Below are 16,783 nucleotides of genomic sequence, written 5' to 3' on the forward strand. Positions count from 1 at the left end.
TCTACACAATCATTTTTCTGTGGTTGCCATCATTGGGGAAAATCTTCTCAATGAGCGGATGTTGGAAATGGGGAAAAAAGTAATTCAATGCTTTTTGGCAATCTGGATATAACGGTTTGATTTGAATCCAGGCTTGTTTTTATTTATTTTTATTTTTAAAAAGCCGGGTGCTGGGTACCCATGTGCCCAAGCTGTTCTGAATGCTTCATTGCCTCATTTGCGAGCGATTTGGTGTTTTCCCTTTCCAAAGAATCTCTGAAGATGTTTTTTTTTTCTTCTCATTTTTAATTTTGTCATATTTTCTGTAGTTGCTTGACAGTAATGCAGGGCTGATATTTATTTTGATGGTGTCTTTGAACCAGCACTGCCTGGTCAATAGAGGGCGCTAGGGCACCGCCCCACCACTCAGCAGTCTGCCACAATCACATTTACACATTTACGTCTTTTTTTAAAAACATCCTACTGCTCTTGTATAATCATTGTGAAATTATGTGTCTGGGCCACCTGCGCAAATGACATGCAGAGATGGTAAGTTTTTGATTTGTTTCGGTGCCAAAAAATCAATAGGCACCATTGTTTACTCAAAGAATGTTCTGACGCTTCCCACATAGTGAAGTAAATTTCTCACTGCACTGACCCTGCATGCCATCAGCGGCTTTTATTGGCTTTGTCTCCCTATGAATGTGTCGTTATCTCCTACCTCCAGAGACCATTACAATGGACTTCTTATTTCAACACAACAAACACATTTATATTTAAATGCAACTTAAACACAAATTATTTTGCGCAAATGCTGACCGAAGAATATAGTCGGCCTCGATGATGTGTACTAATTGGCGCATGTTTAAGGAATTCACTATAAATTTTCCAGATGAACTTGAACCAAACTGCTAACGATTTGGCAAAAAAGAAAAAAATCAATACTGTTGTCTCAGTTCCTTTTACAGTACATTATTATTATGCAAGCATATTATGTTTTCACCTTTTCTTTTAATTTCTGGTAGGTTACGGTTATACGATGAGAATGGAAGTACACACCTTCCTGTGAGGAAGCAGTGTCTGAGGACTCTGCGATGAGCTCTCCTAGCTTTGGAGTTGAGGTTGCTGAGGTGGTTAAAAAGGTCATCAGGGTTCGTGCATCCTGATTAGCAGACCACAGCAGCAGTTCCCATAACTTCATTCCACGATATGTTACAACTGAGCAAAATTCTATGACTTGCAACCTAAAATGAGATTTAGTGGAGGACTTGATTTTTTATTTTTTTTTTGACACAGTATTGGGACATGCTTGACACTTGAAGGTTAAGAAGACTTGTGACTTAAACATATGTGAGTTACTCCCACCTCGAAAGAGTTAATGTTAAAGCTAAAAAAAAAAAAATGCCCCCGTGAGGTGCATCAGTGATGCTGTGTTAATTACTCCTCCCCATTTCTTCTTGAGAGTGTTTAAAAGACTGTTTTTAATTAATCATAGACTGTTCCGAAAATGTTACTTTGAACTCTGCCAGTACAGTTAATAAAGGTTTTTATAATCGGGGGGGGCAGTTTGGGCTCTGGTACAAAGTGTACCAATTGAAAGTGAGCTCAGTGGGAAATGTTTTGAAAGATGACCAAATCAAAGCTGGACCAAAGTCACATAACAGACTGTATTTTACACATGATAAGCAATAACTAAGTCATGCACAGGCACAGTCTACCCAGTTGGATTTCATTGGCCTGGAAGGTTTTAGCCGCCTGCTGTCCAATGGATTTTAAACCCTGTAGCTCACATGCAGCTTCACTCCCTCGCTCTTTTCACAGACTGACCTCTGGCCATGCGCGTCTCAAGGGAGCGAGCTTTCATCACTCCAAATTGATTCTTCACATCGCTGTCATTTTGAATAGGGAAGACGCCCACAACCGTTGTGCCGCATGAATCGTATGAAATAAGCTAGTCCGTCGACAGTGGGGGGGAGAGTGATATACATTTCAAAAGGATGGTGGCTGGAGGGGGAAATGTAAGTTTTAACAGGAGAAGAAGAAGCCAGATGCTAGGCACTCTTTGCGTTATTCATATATACATACACCATGTTGCGGTATCAATAATATATAAATAAAAATCATGCAGATAGTATCTTACACTCTCTGTAAATAAATGATCTTCTGCCTCCCTGTCCTCAAGGATCACTGAGTATGAATCTTTTGAGTCACGTTCTTAAGCTGGATGTTTGCATTTTATGTTATGATCATTCTAACCTGAAAATAACTCAATGCATTTTGGATTAGAAATACTGAAGTACCGCAACAACAACAATAAAAACTATCTAGATCTAAATCTAGAGTCCTGTCATCAAAGACAGAAATCGCACATGGTCAAACGTAATCATCGAAAAACGAAGAAGAAATATAGCAACAACATGGGAACACAAGACGCCAAATGCAAGAGGACGCATGAGAGGAGGGAATGATGGTGGTCTTGAGACTATTTTTTAAGTCCTGGAAAGACTTTTCCTTTTTTTGCAGCGATCTTACACAAGCACTCTCGGGCTTCGCGCAGTCCACAAGCTGGTCCTCAACTTCTGAGCTCGACCAGACTTTGTGTTTGAACATGTTCAGGTAGAACATGTTTGTTTTGATTTACTCCCGCTTCCTTGTTCCTCAGTCAGGTCACTTTTTGATTGGCTACATTTCGTTTGATGGGGTCATGACTCTGGAGTCCTCGGCTAGAATCTGGATTTATTTTATACCTCTACTTTGAAATAACTTTCAAAAGGCTTCCATTCATCCTCGCAGGTGGCTTAGTTTCTTTCCTCCCAACTCTTCAATAATCAAAATAAATGAGCGAACGACATGAACAGGGGACATAGGGAAACAGGATATAATATGAAACAACATGATATTCAAGTCAAATACGTCCCCGGGGTAACCCTGATGTAGGTTGTAGACCACAGTTGTCAAACTCATGGCCCAGGGCGCAGATCCGGTCCGCCGCATCATTTCATGTGGCCTGCGAAAGCAAATCGTTAAAATACCAAAATTGCAGATTGAGATATTGCAAGCATTTTATTTTTTTAACCAATCCCGCTTTAAAATAAATTGAAAAAAGTATTACTGAAAATGTATAACATATTTTTTGCTGATTTCAAAACTAGTTATCTGTTAATTTGTTGTAACTATGCAATAATATTTGGGGATCATACATTTGTATGGGTTCATCGTAAGGATGTTCAATACCACTTGTTTTCGGACTGATACCGGTACAAGTATTCGCTCCTAAGTACTCACCGATACCAGTACGACTAGTACTTTTGATATATAAAATTTCAATTCACACAATGACAGATAATTGTGAACAAAGATCTTTCTTTCTGACCCACATACTAATTCACCGATGTGTCAAAGGTCGCAGTGTAGTGCCAACTATTGCCAAGTAGGACTGTATGTCAGATTATTTTTTTTTGTCTTAAGTATCCGTGGCTGGTATTGACAGCCTTCGCAAGTAGACTAATCAAAGTATATATGAAATGAGGACGACATTCTGACCAGTCACTGTTTCCACGTGTAATGATGACATGTACAGTATTTGCTTTCCATTTTCCATGTGCTACTTCCTCTCCTGCGCTACTCATGTCAAATCAGACTGCAACCCTCCTCTTACTTCCTTCCACTCCCATTGAGATGATTTCATAGACTGAGCGAAAAGCAGAGATGAGCAGGAGGCATGTGAGCTAAAAAGAAAACCCAGAAGCGTATTCATTTCTCGATGCTGAGGATCTGCATTCATTATGCTTGCCCCACCCCTGCTGTGACTAGCTCCCGCAAAATAGCACTCACTTCTTTATTTTCATTCAAAGGAGGTTACGTGTTTTTGAACAGCTGTTCATTAACACCTGGTTTTCATCATCTTCTTCCAGTTAGTCATCCCCTTGAAAAACTAACATTTCATCTAAAGCTCTTGAAGTATAGATTTCACTTTGCAATAGATTATTCTCTGGATGGATTCCTTTGATTAAATATTGTTCTTTCTCAGGCGGCGCCAGTGCAAACATACCTGCTCCTGCCCATCTCAGCTCGCAAATAGCTAACGTACAAATAAGTATGTTGTGAATGTGGCATTGTTAAGGATGTGTTATCAAGAGCTTTTCTTGGTTTCTCTTAAGACCAACTCCCACCACACTTCCAATAAGCTCTGCATGTATGATCAATTCTAGTCCGGCTTCTCCCCCCTCCTTCTCACCGACACAGCAGTTATCAAGATCACCAACGAACTCCTCCAGGCAGTTGGCTCTGGTCTCCTCACCATCTTCATCTTCCTTGATCTGACTGCAGCGTTTGATACCATTTCCCAAACCATGCTCTTTAATAGACTCCACCACACCAGTGGTTCAGTTCTTACCTGTCCGGCCGCCCCCAGTTTGTTAAAATTAAATAATTAAAATCCCATCCATCCTCCGTTTCTTCTGGTGTCCCCCAGGGCTCTCTCTTGGGCCCCCTTCTCTTTATCATCTAAATCCTACCTATTGACAATATTTTCTGTGAATTTAACTTACTGGTACGCAGATGATATCCAGCTCTACCTCTCCACCCAATCCACCACCACTCTTCCTCCTTCCTCCCTTATTGACTGCTTCTCTGAAGTAATGCACTAGTTCTCAACCAACTTTCTACAACTCAACAGTGATAAAACTGAAATCCTGCTCATAGGTACCAAGTCCATGCTAGCCAAACTTGTTGTTCCATTACCCTTGATCATTCCTTCCAAGCACACATAACATCACCCGAGCTGCATACTTTCACTTCGGAAACATCAATCGCATCTGTCCATCCCTCACCCCCCGCACTGCTGCTGTCCTTGTTCCTAGCTTCATCACTTCACGCCTGCATTATTGCAACTCTCTCCTGTTTGAGCTCCCCCACAAGTCACTATAAAAGCTACAGCTTCTCCAAAACGCTGCCGCCTGTATTATCACAAGGACCCCCTTTACTCAAGCCCTGCAACAACTCCACTGGCTCCCTCTCCAATACCGCATCCAATATAAAATACTGATCTGTACCTTCAATGCCATCAATCACCTCGCCCTGCCATATCTTGCTGACCTCCTTCACTTTGCCATACCCTCCCCCTCTCTCAGATCTTTGTCCTCTATCTATCTCACCACTGCCTTCAGTGGCACATTTTTTTGAATGTGGGAGAAAGCTGAAGTGTACCCAAAGAAAGCCCACTCATAAACTGGGAGAAAATGCAAACCATGCTGTCACAAAACTGTTTCTGGCATTATTTTGATATGTATATTAAGATTAATCTAAAGTGAAATGTATTTTTTGTTGTCAGTGAAAAGGGGACAAATCTTGAAAAATAACTAGAAATAAAGTTCTTTGCGCTTTTTGCAATGAAGGGAATTTTACATAACCACATTATTCATTCAGTATGTGCAGACTATAGACGCTGTCGCTGGTGGGAAAGATATATTCTGAGCTATTTCTTCAGCAGAAAAGGGTGAGTTTTTGTGTGCAAGATAACTTTGTGTTCTCATCTTAGTGGAGAAGGCGAATGGCAGCTGCAGGCAAGCTGACTTTCTTTTTCAGTCTGTTGTTTTGGGCTCATTATCCTGGAAAGTTAATCCCGGTGGAAAGGATGACAATTTGCATAACAAAGAAAAGATTCTATAAAAATAGGTATAATGAACTGACACTTAGGTTAAATGATCTTGTTTTCCTCATTAAAAACATCTTGTTCCACATAACTTACTTTGTTACACTACAAGATGCAACAAATAATGAGCCAGGGTCAGCAAAGAATCTTGTAATATAAGACCTGTGACAGAATCAAATATTGCAAATACCCTTTATACAGTATAACGTAGTTTTAAAAAAACGGTTTATTTTTACTATCATGGAGTCTGATTAGTTAACCGTTTGAGTGCTTATAGGTAAAGTAGTTCAGCTGTTTAATGAATAAATCTCAAAAGACTGCCAGGAGCAAGAAAGACAGCTGGTTCCTCAGCAGGTTGATTTTGGACCTCCGCTAGCTACGTGTTGATGCCTCTGGTCAACCAACCATGATGATGCAGCAGACAGATGAAGATGACAATTTGACCCGCGGTGTGGGTTGCATCATTGCGGAGTTGTGCAACATTTAGCTTTGACGGGGCATATGGCTCTCATATGCAGTACTTGACTGTTATTTTATGTAGTCTATTGAGAGAAAAAAAAATTGCAATCAACTTCCCTGACTTGCTGTATGGTAAGTTCTAAGTTTCCTGGTTCAATATGTGTAAAAAAAAAAAAAAAAAATCCAAAGCACTCTGATTGAGAAGTATCTTTACTGTTGATTTTCCGACACATTTTTTTATCTCAATATTTGGAAACTCATCTCTACAAAGGCATATCAATTTAGCAGGAGAGTGTATACTGTATTAAAAAGAAATAGCTCCCTAAATCTATTTTGAAACAATCATGAATATTTTTTTGCGGTGATTATATTTCCACACGGACCGGTACTGCAGACTCACGTCGCAAGAAACTAAAATTCAATGGGTTTATTGCAAAGTACATCTGGCATATGTTACACACCTGCACACCTACGGTAAAGTAAACTTCGTTAGTTAATTGAATATAGCGTACCCACCGTGAGCTAAAACAAATTGTAATTCATAACAGGTGGTTAGGATAGAGGGAGGATGGAAACAGCTGCTGCGTTCTTTCAATCACCTTATTGAACCAACGGCAACTAACGATGTAATTCCATAAAATTGACTGATTTGTTTCTGAGACCTGTTGCTTTTTCATCTCAGAATTGACACATGACTATGACAAACGAGGATGGTCTAAAATGAGCCGCTTATCACAGTTTGATTCTTAAAACAAGGTTAATCATCCAATTCAAGGGTGTATCTGTGTCGCATTTTCAAGCTATAAATTGTTGACCCTGTGTGAGAGCATCAAAGGGCATTTGTAATTATTGTTTCCTGCCATAGTTTGCAACAAAAGTGCTAGCAAATGCGGTTCAAAAACGGTTCAAAAACACAAAACATTTCTCGAGCATGGCTTCAGTCAGTCACACTGTTTGGAGTCACAACTTGTCATTACTGAAATTTTAATTCAACTGCTGTTTTTTTAACAGTCTTGCCACACTTTTCATTTAAATGTAACCTGTAAAACAAGGCACGATGTCTCGACATCACTCCCCCAAAAGTTTGTGGCCCTCTTAACACCTCGCACTTTTTTTGCATAGTGTCCCCCAATTTAATGTTTAAGACAAAGGTTTTGGAGTGGCCTAGTCAAAGTCCGGACTTGAATCCGACTGAAATGCTGTGGCATAACCTTAAAAAGACCGTCCATGCTTGCTGAATTAAAACAATTCTGCAAGGAAGAGTGGCTCAAAATACCTCCAAAGAGATGTTAAAGAATCATTGCCAGTGATAGAAAATGCTTGATTTCAGTTGTTCCTGCTGAGGATGGCCCAACCAGTTATTAGAGTTAGGGGGCAGTTACTAGTTCACACAGACCCAGGTAGCTTTGAATGTTTTTTTTCCTTTTATTTATCCTTTTATTTGACCTTATCTTTGTCTGATATATACATTTGTTTGACGATGCTAAACATGAAAGTGGGCAAACTATGCCGAAAAAATATCAATACATTTGAAAAGATGCCAAATACTTGTTCACTGCACAGTATATAAGGAGACTCCACACATAAAATTGGGAATTTGAAGAAGTCTTTTGGATGAACAGTGTAATGGCTTTAACAAACAAGAAGAGTGCAGTTGCAATTAATCCAAGTAACGACAGAGCGATCGAAGGAACCATAACAAAACAAGTACAGTCCTGACACTTTGTACTGGTATTGTATATATTGGTGCATCCCTAGTTTTTTTCATCCTCTTCTACTGTTGTGTTGTCAACGTACAGTGAGAAGAATTTGTTCAGTGGGCAGTTTATGCAATCTAATTCCCCCTTTAAATGGATTTCGCTCTACTGGCTGTAATCCTTTTGCACAGAGCTACTGTACCACGCACTGGGAGGCTGCCATTTACTTTTCGCCTCTCTTGATCTCTCTCAGACATCATTTGGCTCGGTTCAGCTTCGACGCACAGGTTGATTATAATTGTTTGGCCTTAGCCATCAGCCTCAGGAAACACGGACATGTCGTTTTACAGCAAGTTGTGCTATGTACCCTTGTGAGTGGAGAGTAAATTGGGATTTTCTGGTGCAACACATAATGGCTAATGCTAACAAGACACAAAAGTATACATGTGCATCACTACTTACTTTGTCACTGGCGCACAAAGCCGAATGCAATCTGTAATTGAAGACAAAAGTAATAAACACATACAGTAATTTATCGAGATGAACCTATTTTCCCAACCAGTTCATGACTTTGGGGCCTTTTACACAGGGTGTCTGTGTATTGTTGGCATGGAAACAAGTCCTGGTGTACACGTGTTGACTTAACTAACGAAAGGAAGACATTTTTTGGGTTTTTTTTTTTTTTTTTTTTTTTTTGGTCACCTCTGCCAGTGGCCATCCCACATAATACTCGCGGTTCTGCAACCGCGGTTTCACCTGTTTGTTGATTTATTTATTTGTTCATTTTCCTATTTGTTTCCATTTAAAAAAAAAAAAAATGTCCTTTTGATTTTTTTGATTTTTTTGGGAGGGCGGGGACCACCGTGTCTTGGCAGTTTATCCCTGCTTATTCAAGAATTTTTTGGGGTGGAATCTAATAGGTGGCCAGCGGGCTGGACGTGGCCCGGTGGCCCCCTATTGAGGACCACTGCTTTAAAGAATGTATAAAACCTCCAATTGAAGGGGAGGTTAAGAAATCTGTAAGTGGCACTGATTTAAAAACAAAAGGACAGCATCTGCCTCATAGTTTGTGGTTCGAATCTCAACTCTGGTCTTCCTGTTCATCCGATGTTTCTGTGGGATTTCTCTTGGTATGTTAGATTAATTTGAAGACTGTCCATCAGTGTGAATGTGAGTGGTCAAATACAAGAAAGACATCGTACCTTTGCCACAGGCGGATGTAAATATTAACATGATCCAGACATTGAATTGTCAGATAGTTTTTTTTCGTGTAGTTTTTAACCATAATGTTGAGTAATCTTGATGAAGTTGGAGTGAAGTACTTGGCTGCAATCAGCAGAGGAATTGTTGATTCAGTCTCTATTATCTTGTGGTCCAATTGCAGAAGTTGACACACAGGCAAACTTCTGCTAGAGCACAATTCCCCCAGGCAGTGCCTTGAAAAGGGAGTTTATTTTCCTCATCATCAATCAGGAACGTCTAGTCAGCTGTATATTGAGCTCCAGCCCGGTGCACGTTTGCATACATTTGGATGACTGTCATGCTCTCAGTGTGCTTTTCAACCACAGCATGGTGCTATGTTCAAAGGCAAAACTCTAAAACCAGTTCCCCATCACAATTTCCCACAAGTCTGACCTTCAAGAAATGCTGGCCATGTGAAAACCTTTTAGGCGTGACTGCAACTGTTACATGAATATACCATGTACACACTGTGGTTCAGACTCTTGACTCATTTTATTTGAGATAGAGAACTGAATTGATTCTTTATCATAAATCTACACATTTACACTTCTCTTTGTTTCTGGTAAAAGCAGATTATTGTTTTTACTTTATTATCAAGAGAATAACGTTACAACTGCAAGGAAATTTATCTGCATACTCAGCACCCCCTGCTCCACTTCTCTGACATCTAATATACTACAATATTGACACTAGCTGCAAAGTTAGGTGGGACTAGGGCTGCACTCTGCTTTTTCCATCCATCTCTCTATTTTCTATACTGCTTATCTTCATTAGGGTCGCGGATGTGCAAGACCCTTCACAGTATACGCCAATACCTTGGATAAGCGATCCTGTATATATAATGATAGAATCACACCGGCTCGGTCGTTGCCCGGGTCAACAAGGTCCGTGTCGGGGACACTCTGGTGATAAATTGCCTACTGGAACAAGAGGAAAACATTGATGGAGCAGGGTGGGAAAAAAACAAGGTACTGATGGAGTGCTACTATGGTATAAATTTCAGTCGTCCACTAAAATACATTTAAATTAAACCATGTTGCTTTTTAGGAGAAATATTGTTTATACGATTAAAATGCAATTAATCGAGATTAATTAATGATATAGTATTATTGCAAAACAATATATGAACTGTATATACTGTATTGGTACGGGTTGTGATCTTGGAAATTTGTTTGTGTTTGTTGTGAAAGCGCATGTAGTACGACGTTGCATTTTTGATTGGCCGTTACATCGGCGACGTTGCGATGCCATTCACGTGTGATTCAAATTTCGAATCACACAAAAGGAGTTGCCGGCAGTTGGAATAATAACATGAATACCAGTGGGAGAACACTGCACATTGCAAAACAGTTTAGCGGTGTTCGTCTGCATCGAGCGGTATGCTGCGGGCCGAAGTCACCAGCTGGCAGGAGTTATCTCATCCTGCAGTATGCCAGTCTTAATCACAGATCTCTCTCGATGCTGAGCACACACACAGAGCAGCTTTTGTACAGACACCATGGATTACCATGGTAGCCCTGCTGGGGTGCTAATCTGTCTTGTTGGTATGTTTGAGTGACACAGACCCAAGAAACGGCACAGTTCATGCTCAAGAGTGCAAATAAAAAGTCCCATGCCCAAATGGATCCAAACCCAAGCTGACATGGATCCAGTGCTAGGGCCAGAGCTTCGGGGCTGACGGGGACAGCTGCTGTTGTCTTTTGTCTGAAATAAAACAAGGTGAAGTTGTTTGGAGTGTGAAAACAAGTTACATGACATGATGATTATTGAAGCCATGTTGTGAATCAGCATTGATTGGAGTACATCATCTATTGACAAATAATGCAATTATTTGACCTTATTTGGTCGTCTCTTTCGGAAGACCAGATATTGCAGTTGAGACTGCATTAATAAGGTGACGTGACTTGACTTGACTTGTCCAAGGCAAAGTGACTTGGGACTTGCTTGAGACTTGAAGGTTACAGCTTGAGGCTTGCATGTGTGACTCGATCCCATCTCTGAAAGACTGATCCCCCCCCCGCCCCCCACCCCACCCAGCTGTATTCCATATTCCAGGTTGCCAGATTCCTGATCCAATATGTAGGCTCTTGCTCAATCTCCAACCTCATTTCAATTCTCCACAGCCTGTGCTGCCTCCTTTTCAATTTCTCTACTGCACAAGCGCCAATGGTACACCTTATATAATCAAAATTTCACCACCTGCTGTCTACCTTCATGAAACTGCACTGACCTTGGTAGAGGTCTTTGTTCTTTTAGTTTGAACGTGTGCGCTTAAACTGAGCGGGGTTGTTGGGTTTTAGGATGTAAAATAGGTTACGTGATTACTGTAGGGCCGTCTCTTTCAAACCCTTGACCAGCCTTGTTGCACCATTATAATGCATGTGAACTTAACTTGGATAATTAGAACCCAGTGGGTTTGGGAAGACTTTCAGCCTGTTGCATAATGTTGTTTACCAAGATGATCTCTTTTGCTTGGATAGTAGTTATTGAGGAGAGACTGGAGAAATGATCAACATGTTAGGTTCAATTCTTTTATTTCAAAAAGCATGAATGTCACGCTCAGTCCCTCGTGAGTTGTTTGATAGTATATCGTATCATAATACATCACATGTACATATTTTAGCATAGACAAAAGTGTGTCATATTTCCCATATATCAATGAGTCCCACGTATTAACCGTAAAGTGTCTTTCCACTCAGGAGGACAAATAAAGTTTCCTTTTGTTCATTAAAATCACTAAGTGCAGAATGGTTCGGGTTCTTTAATTCTAGACGAACACAAAATAATTTACTCTCATCACGAGGAGTACAAGAAACAAAGGGCCTTATTCATAAGTTTTCAGTCCTACTCACACGTTTGAGGAGAATGTACCATTTACCAGTGCATGTTTCTTATCAGCACTCGAGAATGTTCTCAAGTGCATGTATTTGTGCATTTTTTGCAATTATATAATGTATAGGTTTAAACGTGCTCTCTCTCTCCATTATGTGGAAATACTGAAGCAATATCTCAAGTGTACATTTGCATATTCTTGGGGGAGCTAGTTGGTCAGGGTGGGGGAGGACAGGATGCGGAACACCAGTGCCCCGTAGCCGTCTCGCCTTGCCCCCACCAGTCTCTCCAATTTTAACGTCACCTCACCACACACGAGCATTAAGGACAATAGTTGTTAGTTGGGAACATGGCAACCATAGTAGGAGGTGGGTATCCACATGGCTCATAGCTTGACTCCTGAGGCCTGTCTCCCCCACACAAACAATTTTTGGTCAGCCTGCCGTGGGAGATGGGGTTATAAATACAATTTTCAAATGAATTTTAAAAGGTATTGTGAGCCAGTGGAGTGACGCCGGCGTAGGTAAGATGTGCTTTCGCCTGCATGCTCCGGTTAAATGTCGAGCAGCAGCGGTCTGGACTAATTGTAAGCCAGCGAGGAAAGCCTGGCTGACACCAAAATAGAGGGTATGACAATAATCAAGTCTGGTGGAGACAAAAGCATTAATAACCCTCTCAAAATCATTAAAGGAAAGGCTTAACCTTAGATAAAATTATCAATTGGAGAAAAAAAAAAAAAAAAAAGGACTTTATGACAGAATTTATCTGTTGATCCGTTTTAAAATCACAGTCAGTTTTTACCCCCAGATTAGTAACAGCTTGCTTGAGATTGGGGGCAAGGGAACCCAAATCAGGAGGGGCAGTAGCGGGACCACTGAGACCAAACACTATGACTTCGGTTGTACTTGCATTAAAATCTCAAAGGTTCAGAGCCATCCAACCTTTAATGTCCTTCAGGGAAGCCAGCAAGGGTATTACACAATTACAGACATTTAGTTTAAGGGGCAGGTAGATTTGGGTATTGTCTGCATAAAAGTGAAATGAGATGCCATACTTTTTAATGATAGCCCCTAAGGGTAGCAGGCACAGGAAGAAGAGGATAGACCCAAGAACAGAACCCTGGGGGACTCCATTTTCCAAGAGGTGCACTGGACAATTGATGCTTACCAAGACTAACAGCAACACTTCTATTGGACTGATAAGACCGAAACCAATATAGAAACTATAATACTTAACCTCCACTGACTCATTAGAGGAATGCTGTGCTAAAATGTTTTGTAATCCTCCAACAACAAGATTAAATAATGTATCTTTAACGTCAATTTACCACTTTAAAACTACTTTTTTTACACTCTTCTATTCATCCTGATGCCATTTTATTATTATGTTCCTTTTTTTAAAATATAATTTGATTCCTTAATCACCATTTAGCATTTCAATCTTTATTCCCTCACATGCTGTGTGTAAATCCATGCACTGACAATTCATACTCCCACACAAACAATATACAGTACTCACAATCTCACACACGCTTTACAAACGACATCTTCACATCTAAATCTTACTTGTTTGTTATGTATTTATTCGGAAGTAGTTTAATTTATACTAATGATTCACTCTACACCTATTTTTTTTTTCTACAGTAAATGTGCATGAGAGAATGTGCGCGCAAAGCAGTGGTAAAAGGTGCAACAATCCACACGTGTGTAACATTCCTAGTGTTTGGCCTAGACTTCACGATGTGAGGAAATCTTCCTCTTACTATTTGACCCCAGGGTGGGCGAGTAGGGGGGGAAGGGTAGGGTGTGCCTGTGAGCGTGTCCACTTTTTAAGTAATTCCAGACCTTGGGGATAGAGTTAACGACGTCTGTGTGCTTTGTCCAGCCTCATTAGCGCATGTGTATGCACACTATTACACCGTTCCCTTTCTTTCCAGTGGATGTTTTGCGTTTTAGCAAGGGGAGCAGAGCCCCGAAATTCTGCATATGGCGCTGGTGTGATGAACTACAAATTGAGTCTTTCTAAATAAATGTATCTCCACCATAATTATATTGTTGTTTGTGACTAATTTAGTTGTGTGTGTATATATACTTACTTCCATTGTACGGCCCAAGCCAGCTCTATTGTTTCCACTGCGTTTATTCCCAAGCAAAATGACTTCATTCTTAAGAATCTTGTGTGTGATTCAATTTTTTTTGAAGAAACAACATGAGCAGACATCAAGTATATTAACCGTCAAAACGGTTGGGTTCACCTGTTACGCTTCGGTCAGTATATGGAGATGATGGAAAGATGAGAGAAAAACAGCAATATTAAAGGAGCTGCAGGAATTTCTGGCATGTACTGGCTGATTAATACGTGTGACAACAATCTCCCATGCTTTTCACACTGTATGTCTGGCCTATGGGGTAGGGTAGCAAGACAGAATCCCTATCTTACAAAGAAAACCATCCAACATTTACCCAAAAACACACTTGAATCGTCTCAACTGCATGTGGGAAAATGTGTTAATGATGATTTGATGTAAAATGAAATGCAGTAAACATTTAAGCCTTTCAGGATGCCAAGTCACAATTTACCTAGTTTTTAAAAAAAAAAAAAAATCATAAGTGCCAGACAAACGGTGAGTCCAGTACTATTGGAATATAACAAATAACATTTAAATGATAGGTACTAGTTACTGTGTAATGCATCATTTTGGAAACTACAACGTATAATGCGTGCTATTACATAATGTTTTCCGGTGGCTTGATTGTGCTCTGATCAGGTATCAATACACAAGGAAAGGAAACACTAAAATCCACCGTCCCCTGTCAAACAGGTCTTTCGAAATGAACCTCTCATTACTGAGAATTAGCGCTGTCATTAGATTGCATTAGGGCTGAACGAGCGGATTGAGGATTAGTTGGGTCTGCTACCGGTTTGAATTATGCTTCAACCTGGACTCAATGAGGTGGGCTACAATATATGACATGTTAAAAAAAACAAATAATAATACAAATACAGGAAATATAGAGTAAAACAATAAAAATTTAAAATAAAGTTACACTTTTGTACACATTACATGAGTCCACTAGCAACAGTATGAGCAGTTTTTTTGTTTGTCCTTAAGAATACACAGGAAAACTGAAACCACCACTTTTGTTGGGCTTTTGAACTTCTATTTCTGTGCTTAACAAATATTGGAGGAAAATTACTGATATTACGTTAACTGATGAATATCCGGTAGGTCTCTAGATTTACTGTAGGCCTTTGTCATTACATTCCGAATTTTATTTCATAACATTGCAACTTTACTTGCGTGATAAAATCACGTTATTTTCTCAAACAAACATGAGTTTATGTTTTAAATATAACAAATTAAAATCTTAATTTTCCGGTTATATTTCAGTTTTGGTCCTACAACCTTTTGGGCAAAATTGTGACTTTAATGACTACTTTCACCTGGTTTGTGATATACTTGCGAGCTCAACAGCGATCGACAAATTCGGTTTTGGTTAACCTTCTGCTCCATTCACAACGGCTGGAAAATGAACAGAAAGGAAAAACTTGAGCTCGTTAACTGCCATAAAAAAATGTATTCCATAATTCCATTGGTCGGTGGCTCAAATGTTGGAAAATTATGACTTTATCATCATAAGATTACTTATTTCTTCTTGTAGTATTGTCACGTTATCCGCATTTTATTGTAACATTTTATACTTGTAAATTTACAGAAAAACATGACATATACAGTGTGTATACTTTTTTTTCTTAGTGCAGTACTAGCTTTTTATTCTCATAACATTTCATTCTTATAATGAATATTTTAATTTTTTTATAATAATTTATCCTTGTAGCCTTAGAACTGTTTTTTAATTTTTGAGCTTTCAAATTAGTACTTTGTAGAACTTTTTTCTAGTACCAGAACAAACTTTTTTTTTATTTTTTAATAACATTACTATTTTCATGAGATTTTCAGTGTGGTCCCACAATTTAAACTTTATATATTTTTTTAGATTACGACTTTTATTTTGTAATATAGTATTACCACTTGAATCCCCTGAAGTTGCTACTTTTTTCAAACAACAGCACAACACTGTTGTAATCTTAAAGTTTTTCCACAATTACTAAAACCCTAAACGTCATTCTCCGAACCACGTTCTTAGTGCCCTAAACTTATTTTACAAATCAAACTCTCTTTTGGCCAAACCTTAAACAGTGTTGAGGTATTTAAACTCAATTTGCAAAATTCATCTCCTCTTTTTTTTTTTTTTGCAAAACCTTTAACACATTCTCAGTCACTAATCACATTTCACATGAACACATTACGTACTGTTTTGACAAAATGAGCTCTGCTTTCAAAATTGTGTTTAAGCAATAAAACAAACAAGAAACTCTAAGTCAGCCGTGTCCAAACTACGGCCTGGGGGCCATTTGCGCCTCCATCCATTTTTAGTGATCCGCGGCATATACAATAAATAAATTTGACACAGCCTGCAATACTATTTACAACTAAAATAGCAATGCAATTTCTCTTTGTAATGCCTTTTGAATAAATAATTCAGTATCAGAAGCAAAATGTTTTCCTCCACTTTCTGCCGTGTGTCAAGGTCTAATTTGTAACCATATCACATCATTGAATAATTATGATCCTCTGATTTGTGACCATTTCACATTATTGAATAATTATAATCTTTAAGTAAACACTTCTCACTTCTTTAAAGATTGTCATTGCTCATTACAGATTTCTCTTGTTTTGGTTTTGAATACGGAGATCTGTTCAGGGCAAGGGTCACCCCAAAATCATAAAACAAAATCCCTAAACTATTTGCCTCCTTCAAAGCTGCAATGTAGCAGTTTCTAAAAATAACTATGATCTATAATTACTTAATGCATTAGTTTTAGCACGTTGAATAATGTCGAAGTGGCCCTTGCATCA

The sequence above is a fragment of the Phyllopteryx taeniolatus genome, chromosome 22 (genome assembly GCF_024500385.1).
Source record: "Phyllopteryx taeniolatus isolate TA_2022b chromosome 22, UOR_Ptae_1.2, whole genome shotgun sequence".
Classification (NCBI taxonomy): domain Eukaryota; kingdom Metazoa; phylum Chordata; class Actinopteri; order Syngnathiformes; family Syngnathidae; genus Phyllopteryx; species Phyllopteryx taeniolatus.